The sequence below is a fragment of the Cricetulus griseus genome, chromosome 2 (genome assembly GCF_003668045.3).
Source record: "Cricetulus griseus strain 17A/GY chromosome 2, alternate assembly CriGri-PICRH-1.0, whole genome shotgun sequence".
NCBI lineage: Eukaryota > Metazoa > Chordata > Mammalia > Rodentia > Cricetidae > Cricetulus > Cricetulus griseus.
Genome location: NC_048595.1, coordinates 133,407,774 through 133,423,282, shown reverse-complemented (window position 1 = coordinate 133,423,282; position 15,509 = coordinate 133,407,774).

The following is a 15,509-nucleotide window of genomic DNA, read 5'->3' as shown; positions in this document are numbered from 1 at the left end:
AAAGAAAAAGCCAAGAAAAGACAAAGATAGTCCTCTTATTCTTCATTTATTCTGTATTACAGCAATTGGTTTCTTGATATAACACAGAAACTTTTAAATGTTGTTAAATAACATGCTTGGATTTTAGAGTAGGAAAGCCAAATCCAACTCTAAATCCAGCCTCGATTTAGTTGAATAGGGACTAGGAAATGAATAGACATAGAGTTATTCGAGAGACAGCTGTAAATTTTACCATATGGTACGTTCCTTTTGTTCGATGGTTATAGCTACATTCTTTCCTTAAGTATCCATACATGTAGTGTCCTTTGACTTCTAGAGGAGGGGTTCCTCAGAAAATACCTGTCAGTCATCCTTGTCGAGGGGGTTGTCTTCCTCAACTGGAATCTTGATCAATTTTGATGGTATCCAAAGATTTTCTTCTCCTGTGGAGACAAATGCAAAACCCCTACCCCAACATAACACATGTCCAGGCTTCCATACCGAGGTCAGCACATCTTTGAAATACACTGGTTGGTTCATTTCAGCAGTTTTTTCCGTAGTCCAGTGTCTTTTCGCAGCTGTCTGTCCACTGTCATTGGCATTAAGAAAGTTTAACGTTAATAAAGCATTATGTAATCTATGTTTGGGGGGTTTTGACTTACCAGCTTGCCTATGGAGCATCTCCTTAAGTGTCCTGTTAGACCTTTCAACGACTGCTTGTCCTGTAGTGTTGTGTGGTATACCTGTGACATGCTTAATGTTATAATATTTGAAGAACTGTTCCATTTTTGTGGAGACATATGCTGGAGCATTGTAAGTTTTTATCTGCGCTGGTATGCCCATAACTGACATCACCTCCAGTAGGTGTGTAATAATGGAATCAGCTTTTTCAGAGTTGAGAGCAGTAGCCCATTGGAAACCTGAGAATGTGTCAATGGAATGATGCACATATTTCAAATTTCCAAATTCTGTAAACTGAAAGACATCCATTTGCCAGATCTCATTCCTCCAAAGGCCTTTAGGATTACATCCTGCTGGCAGTGGAGTTTAGTTATAAAAGGAACAAGTAGGACAGTTTCTCACTATCTCCTTGGCTTGTTGCCAAGTGATGGAGAAGCCCTTCTTTAAACCCTTGCTATTTACATGATGTTTTTTATGAAATTCTGAGGCTTCTAGCACAGTGCCAATCAATAAACGATTGATCTCATCATTGCCTTGTACCAGTGGGCCTGGCAGACCCGTATGGGATCTGATATGTGTAATGTACAGTGGGTTAATTCTGTTTCTGATTGTTTCCTGTAACTGCAAGAACAACGAGGTTAGTTCAGTATTATCAGGGACGAATTCTGTAGTCTCTATGTGCAAGACGACTCTCTCTGCATATTGGAATCAGTAACTATATTAAGAGGTTCCGTATAATCCATAAGCACCATAAGAACTGCATATAATTCTGCTTTCTGTACAGATGTATATGGACTTTGAACTACTTTACTTACCTCACCTGCTTTATAACCAGCCTTACCTGTTTTGTTAGCATCGGTGTAGAAGGTAAGAACTCCAGAAATGGGAGTTTGTCTTACTATGCGTGGAAGAATCAAACTGTCTTTTTTATGAATTTAATTCTGTCAGTTTTGGGATAGTTGTTACTAATTGTTCCCAAAAAGTCGGTGAGAGCTATTTGCCAATATTCATTATCCTTCCATAAGGAGGAAATTTCATCATTAGTTAAGGGTACTATAATCTCTGCTGGGTCTTTCTCAGTCAACTGATGAAGTCTTAATTTGCCCTTTAAAATCAAATCAGAAATCTCTTCTATATACGTCTTTAACTTTTTGTTCTGCTTATGTGGCAGAAATATCCATTCCAATATAGTGTCTTCCCTCTGCATCAGAATCCCAGAAGGGTATTCTCTGGATGGCAAGATGACCAGAATGCAGTCTAGATCAAGGTTTATCTGATCTACATGCGCATCCAATATTCTGTTTTCTACCCATTGTAGCTCTTTTTCTGCCTCAGCAGATAATATTCGTGGACTGTTTAAGTCCTTATCACCTTTTAGTGCCATTTTTAAATGCTTTAAGTCATGTCCTTCCACACCAATAATCATCTGTAATTGAGAGATTTCTCCCAGTAGCTTCTGAAGACTGTTAAGAGTTTGATAACGGTCCCTTCTAATTTGTACCTTTTGAGGTCTGATTCTTTGTAAGTCTATCTTATATCCTAAATAGTTAATAGAATCTCCTCTTTGTATCTTTTCTGGGGCAATTTGTAAACCCCATCTAGGCAGAACATCCTTCACCATTCTATACATATGTTCCAAAGTTTCCTCACTAGAATCTGCTAAAAGAATATCATCCATATAATGATAAACAAGAGATTGTGGAAATTGTTTACAAATTATTTCCAAAGGTTGTTGTACAAATTGCTGACACAAGGTAGGGCTATTTAGCATCCCCTGAGGTAAAACCTTCCATTGGTATCTCCGAACTGGCTGTGAGTTATTAAGAGTTGGCACTGTAAATGCAAACTTTTCTCTATTGCTTTCTTGTAATGGTATAGTGAAAAAGCAGTCTTTAAGGTCAATTACTATGATCCACCATCCTTTAGGTATTAAGGAAGGCAATGGCATTCCAGGCTGCAGAGCGCCCATAGGCTGAATTACCTTATTTATGGCTCTCAGGTCTGTCAGCATTCTCCAGTTACCTGACTTCTTCTTGATGACAAATACAGGAGAATTCCAAGGGCTGGTAGATTGCTCTATGTGACCAGCCTCTAGCTGTTCCTGTACTAACTTTTCTAGAGCCTCAAGCTTTTCAGAGGTCAAAGGCCATTGCCCTATCCAGACTGGTTCATCTGTAAGCCATTTTAATGGCAGGGCCTTTGGTTCCTCTGAAGGCCTGTCATTTGTATTTAGTGTCTGTACAGCCTGGATAGTTGGTAACCATTTTCCATGGCATCTTACCCGATCTTTTCTACTATCCAGCGATTGTCTAGAATTCGTATCTGACACTGGAGGGATGTTAATTTGAGTATTCCATTGTTGTAATAAATCACGACCCCATAAATTTATAGCAATATCTGCTACGTAAGGTTTCAGTATTCCTTTTTGTCCTTCCGGTCCAATACAAACCATCGAGTTAACACTCCGTCGAACTCTAGATAGAGTTCCAATTCCTAAAAATTGTACATTGGCCTCTTTAAGTGGCCATTTTTTAGGCCAACATTTCTGAGTGATAATAGTCACATCAGCTCCAGTGTCCACTAAGCCAGAAATAACTTTATTGTTAATTTTAATTTTTAACTGAGGCTTTTTATCATTAATAGAAGCTTGCCAAAATATGCGTTTGTTGTTTTCACCAGTCACATGTGATTCTTCATCACTATTTAAACTACCCTCTAGAGCAGTATCATTTTCCACGATAGGCAAGGAATTATCTATCCGTCCTGTGAGAGATTGTCTTCCACTCTTACTGGGAATGATCGAACTATTCTCGGGGCAGGGACCTGCTTGAGTCCCCCTTCTGAGTTTCCTGGTGCCAATAAGTTCCCCTGAACATCCCTAGTTGATCTGCATTCATTAGCCCAGTGTTTGCCCTTACCACATCTCCTACATAACCTAGAGGGCAACGACCTGTCGCGTGGGGAACTGTTAGAATTTCTCTGTCTACAATTTTTCCTTGTGTGTCCTATTTTACCACAGCTGAAACATCTATTCTCCTGACGCCTCCATGGACTTCTGGAGCGTGCTCTTCCTATGTGAGGCTCTGGGTCAAGGTGGCGATGAGCACTGGCCTCACTGTACCTGTGTGAGCCCCTGTAAGTTGCTCTTCCTTCCCAAGTCCTTCTGTTGCTATCTTTTCTAATCTGTTGTTTGTTGAAACCTCTTGGGACAGCTTCTTCTGCCCAGATTCCAGCATCTTGTATGTTACAGTCAACATGGGCAGTATGCAAAACCCATTCTTCTAGTGGAGCTGAGCTGATCTTTAGAGGCAAAAGTATTCTTTTGCACATTGGGTTTGCACTATTATAAGCTAAGCTATACACAATTGAATGTCGTATCGTTGGATCTGCTACCTGTTTGTCTACTGCTCTGGTCAATCTGTCTAAGAAGTCTTTAAATGGTTCTGTTTGTCCCTGTTCTATTTTTGTAAAAGCTTCTAGCTGTTCTCCTGATTCACGAACCTTGTCCCATGCATTTAGTGCTGCTGTTCTGCATAGGGACAGCGTATGGTCGTCATATTCAGCCTGAATCTGTGGGTCAGAATAAATACCTTCTCCTAGGATTTTTTGGAGGGGTGCATCAACTCCGTCCCTGGCGGCTTGCCATTCTAGGAGCCCTCCTTCTTCCCTGAATAATGCTCTCCATTCAATTAAGCAGGAATTCTTGAGGACAGCTGATGCCAATCCTACCCAATCTGCGGGCGTCACCCTGTTAAAGGTGGCCCATGAATGCAACAGCTGTTTTACATATGGGCTATGAAGACAATACGAGACAACCGATTCCTTAATATGCCTAAGATCCTTTAATTGGGTTGGTTGCCATGTATATGCTCTCTGCCCCTGGGAGTGTTTTTTAGATGGTTGTTTGTCCACCACCATGGCCGGGTATACTAAAGGTGTGTGTGTAACCACTTTAGGGTAATTGAAATACCTTCTCGAATTGTGCATCTCAGATGGGAGTGAGTCAGTGTCTTCTTGTTCAAAATATGTCAGCCGGGTCAGAATTTCCTCACGTGAGGCTTTAATCTCATCCACCATAAAAGATTGTAGGCGTGATGCGGAATCCACGATTTGCTTTGACAATTCTCCTGTAAGATTTTCTAGACGAGTAATACGTTCATCCCTAGCTAGCATTTGGGTGGCCTGGAATTAGCCATCCAGAGATTGAAATTTAGAATCAAGGTTGCGATTAATCTCTGCCATGAACTCGGTAGACATTTCCAGTTTGGCAACCCTGGTCTGTAACTCCTCCTGTAAGCTTTGAAACTCAGTTCTAAATTCATTATAGTCCCTCTCATATTTCCCAGCTATTGACTTTATGGCATTATCTGATTGTTGAAGCCTATTCTGGGTTTCTTGTACCTTAGTAACAAAGGAATAAGAGAGAGAGCCTAACTGAGTTTCTAAGTGGCTGCATACCGTCTCCAATGATTCACAGTCTGCTGCCTGCCTAGCCACTAAGGCATCATGGTCTGTAGCCTGTTTCATTTGTAGCATCACTAAACTAGATTTCAGTTCCTCATGGTCTGTAACCTGTTTAGTTTGCAGTATTCCTAAACTAGATGTCAGTTCCTCATGGTCTGTAACCTGTTTAGTTTGCAGTATTCCTAAGTATTCCTAAACTAGATGTCAGTTCCTCAGGGTCTGTAACCTGTTTAGTTTGCAGTATTCCTAAACTAGATGTCAGTTCCTCATGGTCTTTACTCTGTTTAGCTTGTAGTATTCCTAAACTATATGTCAGTTCCTCTTGGTCTTTAGTATGTTTAGCTTGTAAGGTCTGAATATGTTCCTGAATCTCATCATGGTCCTTTGCCTGATTGGCTTGTAAAGACTCTAAGATGGAGCATCTTTCTATTTTTATGTTGTTATAAATGTGCTGCACTTCAGCTTGAGTAGTAGAGAGATCTGCCTGTATTGGATAGAACATTGAACGGAGCCCATCATCCAGTTTTTGTTCTAACAGCTCAAAAAGCAATGAATAGGTAAGTTTTGATTCATTTAGAGCCTGGCTACATAAGGCTTGTATGTCCTGCGAGTGGGTAGAGAGATCAAACTTCCTTCTGTTCTTGTGGAACAATGACACGTGAATCAAGAAAATCACAGCTAACAAAACATATAAGCCAATATTTTGTAAGTCAGCCTGCTCCTCCAGCAGTGAATGCATATAACATAAGATATGTTATACATGTCTAACTGCAAAGGAAATGTAGCCATATTTATTGGTAATTTCATTTCCGGTTGTAGTAACCACATGCCGGCCAGCAGGTGGTTGAGTAGGATCTAGAGTAGGATCTGACTCACAGAAATCTACTTTTGCTGCTAAGGAACTCTTTAGAACTTACCTGTCAGGTATTTGCGTCAGGCAGGTGGCTGTGCTCAGAGCTAGAGTTGAAAGGCTTACCCTGCCAGGGTCTGGCTGCAGACAGCGGCAGCAGGTGTAGACAGGCAGGCGGGAACAGGAGGAGTAGTAGCAGCATGAAGCGGGTGCTTTCCCTGCGGATGAAAGCTGAAAAACCCTCTGCTGTGCGCGCAGATAGCTCCTGCGTTCAGGCCCTAAGCGCACACACGTAGCTAGCTAAAGCGAGTGCCCGGGAGAATTCTCCCAGGCAGCCAGAGGGCCAGACAAAGCCAGGCCGGGTCTCCTGCGGGCAGGGCGGTGGTGTGGAAATACCGCGGCGGAAGTCAGAAGTCCCAGTGGCACGATTAAGCACGGGCGCTGCTGTTCGCGGCTGAGCCGCAGCCTGCACCAGCGCTCGCGGGAAGCGGAGGAGTCCGGCCCACAAGCGGGTGGGTGGGCGGATGGGCCTCACGTGGCAGTGTGGAAATACTGTGGCAGGAGTCAGAAATCCTGGCGGTGCAAGCGCTGCACCTGGCCCGGGGGAGGAGAGGGCGGGGGAGGGAATGCGCCGCGCGTGGCAAAACTCACTGGATTCTCCTGGGTGCCCGTTGGCTCTTCAGGGTCGTAAAGTTCGTTGAGCGCCACCTGTTTAGATTAAAGTCTCTTTATTCAAGAAGACACCAAGGCAAAACACAGGCCAGAGCCAAGTTATAGAACCCAGCAAGCGCGGCCAGAACAAAAGGGGCCCAGGTCCCCACGTGCAGCCCCTTAAGAAGCTCCCTTACGTCACCCCGGCTTTCCTTCACCATGCCCTTATGGGTGAGTCCCGGGTCCACCTGGTACCTGTCCCAGGACTATTGGGCAGGGCTAGGGTGTTTCCCTACATATATCTTTACCTTCTTAGTAAAAACTCATGTGTTCTTAGGTGTTGGTTAATATCTGGGTTTTCAACTATATTCCATTGGTCTACCTGCCTATTTTTGTGCCAATACCAAGCTGTTTCAGGACTATATCTCTATAATAGAGCTTGAAGTTAGGGATGGTGGTGCCTCCAGAAGTTCCCCTATGGTACTGGGTTGTTTTGGCTATCCTGGGTCTTTTGTTCTCCATATAAAGTTGAGTATTGTTCATTCAAGGTCTGTGAAGAATTGTGCTGGGATTTTGATGGGGATTGCATTGAATTTGTAGATTGTTTTTGCAAGATTGCCATTTTTACTATGTTGATCCTACCTATCCAAGAGCATGGGAGATCTTTCCATTTTCTGTTATTCTTCTTTAATTTCTTTCTTTAAAGACTCAAAGTTCTTGCTATACAGGTCTTTCACTTGTTTGGTGAGTATTACCCCAAGATAATTTATGTTGTTTGTGGCTATTTTAAAGGGTGATGTTTCTCTGATTTCTTTCTCAGCTCCCTTATCATCTGTATATTATATGCCATCCTAGAGCCTTTGTTCAGCAGCTTATGGAAGTAGAAGCAGACACCCACAGCTAAACACTGAACAGAACTTCAATCCAGTTGCAGAGAGGAAGGAGTGATGAGCAAAGGGGTCAAGACCAGGCTGGTGAAACCCAGAGAAACAGCTGACTTGAACAAGTGGGAGCTCTTGGCCCCAGCTGATCACTGGGAAACTAACATGGAATTGATCCAGACCCCATGAATGTGGGTGTCTGTGAGGAGACATTGGAAATCAATGGGGTCTCCTGTAGTAGATCAGTACTTATCCCTAGCACAGGTGTGGATTTGGGAGCCCATTCCACATGGAGGGATACTCCCTGAGCCTACACACACAGGGGTGGGCCTAGGCCCTATCCCAAAGGATATGACAGACTCTGAATACCCCCCTAAAAGAGCTCAATTTCCCTGGGGAGCAGAAATTGTATGGGACAGGTAAGGTGTTAGTGGGGGCAGGGGAAGGGGGGAGAGAGAGGGAAACTGGATTGACTTGTAAAACAATCTTGTTTCTAATTTAAATTAAAAATGGAAGGAAAAAACAACTCTGCCACCATGCCCTTTGAGGAATAATAATTGCTCTTAGAAGTCCTTTTCTCAAGGTCAGGAATTTGGATAATTTCCTCCATTCCCTCAGGGGCTTAAGGCAATTTCCTGTTCGGTAAAAGTGGTTGTTCTTATCTCTGCCCACTTATGGTCCTTCCATTGAAGTAAGAGTGTTCCTGGTAGAGTTAGTAAACCTTTGAGAAAAACAGGCATTAAGATACTTGCTGAACTTAACAGCTTTTGTCTATGGAAAATTGCTATAATGTAGTTAATAGCCCCTTCCTCTCCCTGAATCACTGAGTACACTTTCAAAGACTATGTGGCTAAACTATTGAATACAAAGGGTGTTTTCCATTAGCAATAAATGGTAGATGGCTCAGTCCAGATTCACCCTCAGATCATGTTTGTCTCCTCTCTTCCTTTCACCAATTCCACACATCCTGTTTGGGACTTGAATGCTACTTCCCACCCCCAAACTACCCCCAACACTGCCTCCAAAGCTGCCTCTGGCAAATGTGGGATTCCTGTTATTATGTGGATGTGTGGATTTTGTTGTTGTTGAGTGTGTGTGTGTGTGTGTGTGTGTGTGTGTGTGTGTGTGTGTGTGTGTTTTACCTCTTTTGACTTTACTTGGACTTTACAGGTCTGGGATAGGGTTGGGTTAGCCAATCAATATTGCCTAAATTTGGTTTTGACATGGACTGTCATATTTTATCCATGTATCATAATTGAAAGACTTGCTGGATATAATAGTCTGTGGAGGTATCTGTGGCACATTTGTCTAGTCCCTTACCTTTTATAGTCTCCAGTGAGAAATTAGGTGTTATTCTAATGTGTCTGTTTGTAGATGTTACTTGGTCTTCTCCCCTTGTTTTTAACAGTTTTTTTCTATTTATTTAGTGTTTTGATTATTATGTGCAAGGGGCACTATTTTCTGGTCCAGTATTCTGTTTGTTTCTTGTACGTTGATAGATATTACCTTCTTTAGTTTAGGGATTTTTTTATCTTTGATTTTGTGTAAATATATTTTGTGCTTTGACTTGGGTTTCTTCTCCTTCCTCTATTACTGTAATTCTCATCTTTAGTCTTCTCATAGTGTAAGACCTTCAGAAAGCTCAGGCTTCCAGGATCTTATAGCCCAGAACCTCGGCCACCCCAACCACCAGGCAGGGGTAGAAGCTTGATGCAAAATGCATGAGGCTTTATTGTTTAACGAGCTAACCCCATGTTAGCTCCAGTCTTTCATCCATCCACCAAGGCTGATGGCTACAAAAGACAGTTCAAAGCGGCTGCATACAGATCTTATAGGGCAGTGTAAGGGGAGTGTCTAGGGTTATGCACAGGTTCAGGATTAGTGTGCCTCCAGGCTTGGAGGGCTTGCCCTGTGTTGATTGATCAACTGGTTGTTAAGGCCCATAGGCCCTCCCAGGGTGGTTGCTATGCTCTGCATGTCATTGCTGTGCACTTGTCTGTAATGCACACCCAGAGCCGTAAAGCATACCACCACCAGCTAACTTCTGATTGGTTCCTTGCCAGGAGGCAGGCACCTAACCTCTAGTCACCAAGGCAAGGTCAGACAAGCAAGTGTTCGGTTGTTATAGCTGCCGAAATGGGGAGCTGTTCCCTTCATTCCCCCATTTTCTTTATTGGAAATTCAAGTCATGGAATTGCTGTCTCTCCCTCGTCCTCATCAGGGAGAGAGATATTGGCATCCCATGCAAGAGAGTTCCCTCTGACTTAGTATTTCAACCATGGAAAGTGGGTGACGTATTCTTTCTCATGCTATTTCCTGCTGACTTTGGGATGAAGTTAGGGACCCGCAAAAGGCTAAAATGCTAGTCAAAGCAAAAAAGGAAATGTAGGCAATGGGGATTCCATCAGGAGCTTCTGGTTGGCAGATTCTAATGCAGAGACAAGGGGTGTCCACATCAGCTGCACTGGTTCACATCTACAGCAAGTCCAGGGTTCAAAATCTACTTAGAACAGCCTGTAGTCAGCAACTGATACTCAGATGTGTCTGCCAGAAGCAGAAACCTGTTTAAGACATGTTTAAACTAGGAACTGAAGTTAAACTTATTTATTGAAGTCCACAGTGCAGAAAAAGCAGATATCTGGATAGTTGTTCAAACAGCAGGAACATATTTATAATTTTGAGACCTAGAAAAAAACTACAGATTTGGGCTAGAAGCATGTACATTTTTCCTTCTGTCCAGAGAGCCAGGTATGGTTTGGACCAAGGTGCCTTTGGCCTGATGAAAAGCACTTTAAGTTTATACTTTGATGACAACTAAAATAAACCTAAAAACCTTGAGCTTGTGCCTAAACAGTAGATAGTCATTACTTTATCAGCTAATATACTGACTATAGTCTATAGTGGATCTGACTGTCTGATGCTGCCAAGCTGACAACCATTCATATTTCAGAGATATGAGAAGGGTATATTTTATCCGAATCTACTAAAAAGTGACAGAACCCAGTTAGAAGCCAGTCCATATACAGTTAGCCATACCCAAGTTTCTCTATTACCACTGGAAGCAGATGTCTCAAAGAACAGCAATCTTTGCCAGGCCTATAAGGTAAGAGGTTTTTTTTTTTTCCTCTTCCTGTGGAAAAGGGACATGGAAAAGACTGACCTTGTTTTGTCTAGGCAAAGGTGTACAATCAATTTTCCAGTGTCCAGCAGCTTTGTCCACAGTCTTGGCCAGGTCCTGGCAGGCAACAAGTATCATATCTAAGTATCTCGCTCACTGGTCCAGGTGCAGGAACTAGGGCACCTCATAATCTTCTTTGGAGACTTTGGGTCACTGTCAGGATCTGGCAGTCTCTCTGATATTATAAACTTTAAAGATAACATTTTAAATGCCATATTCTTCAGGTCTCTGAAGCATTAGAGGTCTGTCTGTCTGTAAGTACACAGGTGGCTAGATAAGGTCTTATTTCTGTAATTTTCAGTCTGACTGTAACTGGGTTTAACTTAGTAAAACAATTGAAACTTAGCACAGCTGAATTTAAAATTGCATAGAGTTACCTTATATTCCTTAAACAGTAGCTACATGTACATATTTTAGCTGCTTGTTTGAGCTTCTTTCTGAGACAGGAGTCTTTGGAGCCTGTCCTGGAATTCGCTCTACTGACCAGGCTTGGCCATGAACTCACAAAGATCCACATGCCTCTACCTCCCGAGTGCTGGGATTAAAGGTGTGTGCCACCATCGACCTAAACTTAAAGACGTGTGCCACCAACACCCTAAACTTAACTTCTGAAAACATAAACCATAACATCTTATAATAGATTAGCATCTTTTATAAAACAAGAACATTACGTTGTCAGGCTTTGCTTAAAAATAATTCTAAATTGAAGCTCCTTAAGTACAAACATTAATAAAAAGACATTTAAAAAAACATAAACATTTAAAAAACTGGTTTTAAAAAGAAATTTAAATTCCCTTAATGTCTTTAATATATAGAAGCATTAACATTTAAATCTTAACTGAAAAACTTGTTTCTAAGATGGTACCTCTAATTCCCATATGGTCATCTTTAGTCAACATGGTGGTTTAAGTATCTCTTTTTCAACTTCAGCAAAATGGCTACCAGTCAGCCATGTAACAAAACTTAGGTTATGCCAGACAACAGAACATTTTAAAACAAGTATACATAATTTATTTGAGAAATAAACAAAACTTTTAAAACAGAATTAACTTAATATGTTTAAAATTTTAATTTATATTTCCAGTTTTAAAATTTACTATTTATAGACATGAGAAACCATAACACTAAACAGTTTACATTTTTCTCTGACTTGTAACAACCTTTCCTCTGACCTTTGACAATTTTCCTCTGATCTTCTATAACCTGCTTTAACCCTCTATAACTTTCTTAGTTCATTTCTTGATTTCCTTAGACATTCTTAGACAAATTTCTCTCATTTTTCAGTCAACATAAAAACTCTTATCAAAGTCGTTCATAGGGTTTTTTTAAAATAACTTTAAGGCCGTTTTTTTAGAAGTCTGGATCAGGCCAGATAAGTTCATATGCCCCAGCTCCATGTGCTCAAGGCAGAGACCTGGGAGGGGGGGTGTTGCGGCTGGTAATCCCAGACCCTCAGCCAATGCAGGGGTGGGAAAAAGACCCTCAGCAGCCCCCCTGAATACCATGTGTGTGGAGCACAGAGAAGGCCGGGCAGCCAGGCAGATGTTGGCCTTGCAAACCATGACGCATGGCAGGATGGCATTTGGGGCCTCAAAGACTGGCATGTGAAGATAGAAAAACAGACTCACCTCAGCCAGACTCAGCTGTGAGGGCTGCAGCAGTGGTTGGAGTTAAGAGTAGCAGCCTCAGGGGACTCCAACGCAACACACTCTAACCCATGACACAAAGCAGAGGAACTCCTGTCCATACCACATGCTCAGGGCAACAAAAGACCTATGACCCATGCATGCCAAGTAGTAGGAACAGAAAGAGATGCTTAACAAACACACAACACAAATTTGAAACATGGACAGACAGTACAGTAACACAGACCAGGGTCCTATTCAGAATTTCAGATGACTAGCCCCATGGAGAACAACTTGATCCAAAACCAAGTCTCCCCTACAGATTTGAGACCCACCTGGGTCCCCTGACAGATGGAGCAGGCAACTTGCTCCCAACAAGTCTCTGTCCTACAGATTGGGCTACCTGCTTGGGTCCCCTTAAAGATGGAGCAGGCAACTTGCTCCCAGCAAGTCCCTGTCCTACAGATTGGGCTACCTGCTTGGGTGCCCTTTCATATGGAGCAAGCAACTTGGTTCTACCAATTCCCCGCTCCTACAAACTGCGGAAACTGTCATCCGAACCTCCACCCTAAACAATTCTTGTACAGAAACCATACAGAAACAAAGACTGGCACAGATAAGGCAAAACAGAAACCCAAGACACACAGACAAAACCTATCAGATGTCTGTCTCCACCTAGACAGACAAAACCACTCCAGAAATACAGACGGTCTGGAGGGTGAATAACTTCCGTACCCTTACCAGCTCCCAAATGGGAATCTCCCAAGCGTCCCTGAGGTTCCCACAGACTTCCAGGAACGTCTTCCAGGGTGGCAGTCGGTGATCCCCTAGCACGTCTGCTGATCACACTCCATCTCCTCCCGAGACCAGAGTCCTCGTCTCTTTCTGGGACAGGAGTGACTGCAAAGCACAGAACCAGATTTCAGCCAGCACAAAAAAACAAAGACACAGACAATACAGGGTACCCGCTTACCTCCAAGATCGACTCCACTCAGGTGAGGGGTGGTCACAAATCCAGGATGAGCCCCCAAATGTAAGACCTTCGGAAAGCTCAGGCTTCCAGGATCTTATAGCCCAAAACCTTGGCCACCCCAACCACCAGGCAGGGGTGGAAGCTTGATGCAAAATGCATGAGGCTTTATTGTTTAACGAGCTAACCCCATGTTAGCTCCAGTCTTTCATCCATCCACCAAGGCTGATGGCTACAAAAGACAGTTCAAAGTGGCTGCATACAGATCTTATAGGGCAGTGTAAGGGGAGTGTCTAGGGTTATGCACAGGTTCAGGATTGGTGTGCCTCCAGGCTAGGAGGGCATGCCCTTTGTTGATTGATCAACTGGTTGTTATGACCCATAGGCCTTCTCAGGGTGATTGCTGTGCTCTGTGTGTCATTGCTGTGCACTTGTCTGTAATGCACACCCAGAGCCGTAAAGCATACCACCACCAGCTAACTTCTGATTGGTTCCTTGCCAGGAGGCAGGCACTTAAACTCTAGTCACCAAGGCAAGGTCAGAAAAGCAAGTGTTCGGCTGTTATGGCTGCCAAAATGGGGAGTTGGTCCCTTCAATAGTACCCTACATTTCCTGGATGCTTTGTGTCAGGAGTGTTTTACATTTAACATTTTGTGAAAGCTATATCCATTCCTTTTATTGTGTCCTCCATGCATGAGGTTCTCTCTTCCATATGTTGTATTTTGTTGGTGAAGCTTGACTCTGTGGTTCCTGTTAAGATTTCTGAATTTATATTCCAGATTTTCTTCAGTTTGACTTTCCTTTATTGATTCTATTCCTACATTCAGGTCTTGAATGAGTTTGTCCATTTCTGTTCACTGCTTGTGTTCTCATAAGTTTCCTAAAGAGATATTTGTTTCCTCACCAAAGACCTCTATTATATTTATAGATATTGTTTTAAGGTCTTATGCTTAAGCTATATTGGAATATTCAAAGACGGTGCTGTTAGGATTGCCCTGCTCTTGTAGAGCCATACTGTTATGGATATTAGTGATTGTGTTTTAACCTGCCATTTAGGTATCTGGGATTGGGATAATTGTAATTCTAGACCCCAATATCTGGCCTTCTCTTTGTTGGGTAGTGTTAGAGTTTAGGCATTTGTACTGGCATCTTCTTTGGGTTCTGACAGGATATACTCTCAACTGCAGCCACAAAGAGCACCACCTGTGCACATTCACAATGTTCCCTTCTAATAGGGCCCTGCCACCCATTCATCTCTCTTTTTTTATTTCTCTCTCTCTTTCTCCCTCTCTCTGTGTACATGGGTGTGGGTGTGGGTGTGTCAGATCCCCCCTCTCTCTCTGCCTCTCTTTGTTCTCTCCCATTGCTCTTGTCCCTTGAGGCTACATTCCTCCCTGCCCTTTCCCCATTTTACTATCTTTTTCTTCTAATAAAATATCCCTCCACTTGAACTCTATGGCCTGCAGTCTTACCCTCTCTAGCCACTTTTTAAAATTACAACAAGTAGATATTTTGTTCCTTGTTTTTTGTTTACTCTCAGGTTTTATTAGAGTGCAGTGGCTGTGTGGTGTGCATAGGAAAATTTTCTGTGGCAATGATAAGTGTGGGAACAGGGGCTTCCAGGAAAAATAGTTTTCTGAGTGTCAGGACCTGAGACATAGGAATTGGGTAACATTGGGGATATATTTAGTTAGTTCCCTGAATATGGGAACAAAGAGTAAGAGGATACTACATCACATTTGTTAAAGAGCTGGGGAGGAAACTGATGGATTGGATTTGAACGGACTGAGTAAGAAGTGAAGATGTGGTCTTGGCCTACCATTTTCCTTGGAAAAAGTAGCCTATGTATTCCCAGGGAGTGTCTGTCTGAGTTGGAGCCTAGGACAAAGCACATAGTGGGCAAGTGGAGGTTAAGAGGGAAAGAAAGATCTGTGGAATCTACTGGAGATGGGAAATGGGAGAAAGGAGGCCTCAGTTGAGGTCAGTTGCAGAGCAAGGGATAAGACTGGGGGATTGGATTTGGAGGAGAGGAATGAGAGGTGAAGGTCTGGAGTCAGATACATCCTTCCCTAGCTAACGTTGATCTTCCATTTTACTTTCAGTCTTTTTCTTAAATTCACAATGCACGTTCAAAATTCTACACTACAATGTCTTCACTTGACGAAAAATTAGATCTAGCTATAATCTGCATATAGTCAGATGTATAAAATGTGTCTAATAACTGAATTCA